This window comes from Gadus chalcogrammus, chromosome 13 (assembly GCF_026213295.1).
Source record: "Gadus chalcogrammus isolate NIFS_2021 chromosome 13, NIFS_Gcha_1.0, whole genome shotgun sequence".
NCBI lineage: Eukaryota > Metazoa > Chordata > Actinopteri > Gadiformes > Gadidae > Gadus > Gadus chalcogrammus.
The window spans coordinates 1,898,916-1,901,415 of NC_079424.1; the positions used below are offsets into that span (position 1 = coordinate 1,898,916).

The following is a 2,500-nucleotide window of genomic DNA, read 5'->3' on the forward strand; positions in this document are numbered from 1 at the left end:
GTGTTCATGTGTCCTGTATCTGGTGTGTGTCACATATTGTTGCTAATCGATGCTAACATGTGTTGAGTTAGGAACAGCAGGACGGCAAACCAGCCCCAGCTGTGGGCTTATTAATGACAAAATGGCCGCCTATTAGTTTCAATTCAATTTGCTAATCCATCGCATTAGCCCTAGGATCTCCCTGGACGTCTGAGGGGAATTAGCATGTTGTCGTTGGTGGAACTGCCAGATCCGTGCCAGCGGGGTGCCCTGGCTGTTTCCTGTCGTCACGGTTACTCGCATAATCAGACAGATTTTACTTTTTTTTATTGATTTATTTATTTAGCCGACGGCGTTACCGAAAGTGATTTACGATAAATTGTCGTTCAATTAACGAGTGTGCAGGTAGAGGATTCAGATATTCTGCTCATGGTGGTGTACAGGTTGCCTGGGGACATTGTCTATCAGACACACTAAACACTGCAATGATTACGGTGTTCAGTGTGTTTGATATCCAAAGACGCCATGGGTGGATTCCACCCATGGCGTCTTTTGATTCATGGAGGGCTGTTGTTGCTTCATCACGTTTCTGTCTTGAGGGGCTGGAGAACATCAGTGGTTCAAAAGAGAGTCTCAGACAAATGGTAGTAGGTTTAATTCCCAATATTCCTGCGCAAAATGCTCCATCTAAAAACATGGGTGAAGTTGCTTTGGTAGATGCTCTTTGGACTGCATTTATATTGCGCTTCTCTAACCAGTGGCCACTCAACGTGCACGAATCACCCATTCATGCACACATACACACACCGACGGCGGTGTCAGCCAAGCTGATCGACAGCCAGCTCGTCGGGAGCAGTGAGGGTTAGACGTTTTGCTCAGGGACACCTCGACACTCAGCTAGGAGGAGCCGGGGATTGAACTAGCGACCTCTCGGGCTACCAGCCAACCCGCTCTACCTCCTTACCCACAGGCTGTTTTGGAAAAAAAGTGAATGCTAAATGCGAGAAAATAATCTCCTACGTATCTATGTCACCATACAACGTAGGCCTATGGTCAACTTTGCAACCATTTTGTATGTGGTCTACAACAGGTTAGCCTGCTACAGTGGTTAGAAAGTGTGATGGTGTTTCTGTGGGTATTTTGTAGTACTTTCTAGTCTGTATAATGTCATCTGGGGACATTCCATAATGTTGCCCTGCGCATTGTTGTCTGTTTATTACTTTCCCTTTCAAAGTCTGTGTACGCATGTGTTTGTTTGTGTGTGTGTGTGTGCGTGCGTGTGCGTGTGTGTGTGTGTGTGTGTGTGTGTGTGTGTGTGTGTGTGTGTGTGTGTGTGTGTGTGTGTGTGTGTGTGTGTGTGTGTGTGTGTGTGTGCGTGCGTGTGTATTTCAATGTGTGTGCTTGGGTATGCTTGTTAGTGTGTGTGTGTGTGTGTGTGTGTGTGTGCGTGTGTGTGTGTGTGTGTGTGTGTGTCCGCGCATGTATTTGTGTGTGTGTGTGCATGTGTGTGTGTGCGCGTGTGACTTCTATTACAGGGGTGCTTGTGTATCTGCTACAGCAGTAATCTACCGTGAAGGATGGGCAATTGAACTGGTCATTTTTATGACAGATTGCTATCGACTTCTCCTTCCTAATGTACTGTTACACAAAATAACTCTTCTGAATATAAATATATATATATATTTAAATGCATAAATAGATAGATATGTATACACATATATAGATACAGATGTATAAGCACTTTATATATATATATATATAGATATGTATGTATGCATATATACTCACCCATTTGTGACACATTTATGTTCTTGTGTTTTGTCGTCTCTCTGCATCTCTGTTGTGCGCTAATGTCTGCACCACTGTGGTTGTGTGGCCGTCTGAACTTGTGTTATTCCCAAAGCTGCAGACTTCAGACAAACAGTCCATTGTTCCACCAACAGTGTGGGCGGTGCACAAAGGGAGACCGAACAGGGGAATGAAACATTGAAAAATCAATGAAAAGCTCTCTGGTTTTAATAGTTGGTGATGTAACCAACACATATTTGATGAAACAGCCTTTTTGTAGGCTAGTTTCCAACAATGCATTCATTTCTTTTTCCTTTCCTCCATTCATTCAAATCAAATCTAATCAGATGTTAAGAGTTCACCTCGACTCTGCAAAGCCACGCCCATCACCCCCCCTCGTACACACTTATTGGATGTTGTACGCCCTGGGACTTAATGTACGCACTTATTGTATGTTGGACATCCTGGCAGTTAAAAATAGTACTTAGCATCGTATAGCATCTTATCCTAGCTATCTTTGTTGTGTTCTGGGAATGGGTTAACCTAGCGATTGTTAGTGCTTGGCACTCGGTTCTATGAATAACCATTACTGTACCCAGAGCGATATATTGTTGCTTCTCCTTGTTCTGACAAATGTGCTTATTGTGAGTCGTTTTGGATAAAATGATCTGCTCAACGCCTGCAATGTGTATCTAAATGTTAATAAAGATCAAGGGTTTACGTAATCGTTCGG

The 2,500-nt window shown here is 43.5% G+C and overlaps 1 protein-coding gene across 1 annotated transcript in view; it reads right to left on the reverse strand.

Annotated features, from left to right (window-relative positions):
* Window positions 1-2,500, reverse strand: part of LOC130402245 (uncharacterized) — a 20,657-nt gene that overhangs the window by 9,836 nt on the left and 8,321 nt on the right. The gene's annotated exons all lie outside the window — the stretch shown is intronic.